This window comes from Cyprinus carpio, chromosome B22, assembly GCF_018340385.1.
Source record: "Cyprinus carpio isolate SPL01 chromosome B22, ASM1834038v1, whole genome shotgun sequence".
Classification (NCBI taxonomy): Eukaryota; Metazoa; Chordata; class Actinopteri; order Cypriniformes; family Cyprinidae; genus Cyprinus; species Cyprinus carpio.
Window position 1 is genome coordinate 8,199,023 of NC_056618.1, and position 699 is coordinate 8,199,721.

A 699-nucleotide genomic window follows, 5' to 3' on the forward strand; every position below is an offset into this window, starting at 1 on the left:
GTGACTCGTTCTCTCATCACACTGATGCTCCAGTGAAGAACACCACCAATGACTCGTCCTCTAATCACACTGATGCTCCAGTGAAGAACACCACCAATGACTCGTCCTCTAATCCCGTTGAGATGGAGCCTGCGGCTGACAGTAAGATCTAACATTACTAATTATTTTGATACTTTCATGTGAAGTGAAGAGAGGATAGAGAACAGATAAATTTTCTTGTTTCCAATCCTCCAATCTCTTGCTGCTCAGAGAATAGTGTCATCATACCAAGACTTTAGATGTCACTTCCAATATCAAATGAAATTTCACCTCAACCCTAGTTTCAGCACCACACTAAGAACTAACATGATTTTGATATTATTCATTTAAATAATAAAGGAAAGCATGTGGCCTAAATATTAAGTTATTTAAACTTAAATTCAAAAAAGAAAAATAAACTCTGAGTTTTTGATGTTTTCTTTAGAACTTTGTTGAAGCTGCTGAAGTGACTCACACAGGAATATAGTTTTTGTTTCTTGTTCTTTACACTGTAATAGTGTTGTCAAAAATATTGATATATCAATGCATATCAATACAAAAATATTTTAACTGATACAATGTCTCATTTCTCCAATAGGACCTAATGGTTAGAGAGTTGGACTCATAACCAAAAGGTCGCAGGTTCGAGTCTCCTGCTGGCAGGAGTGGGGGGGGGGGGGG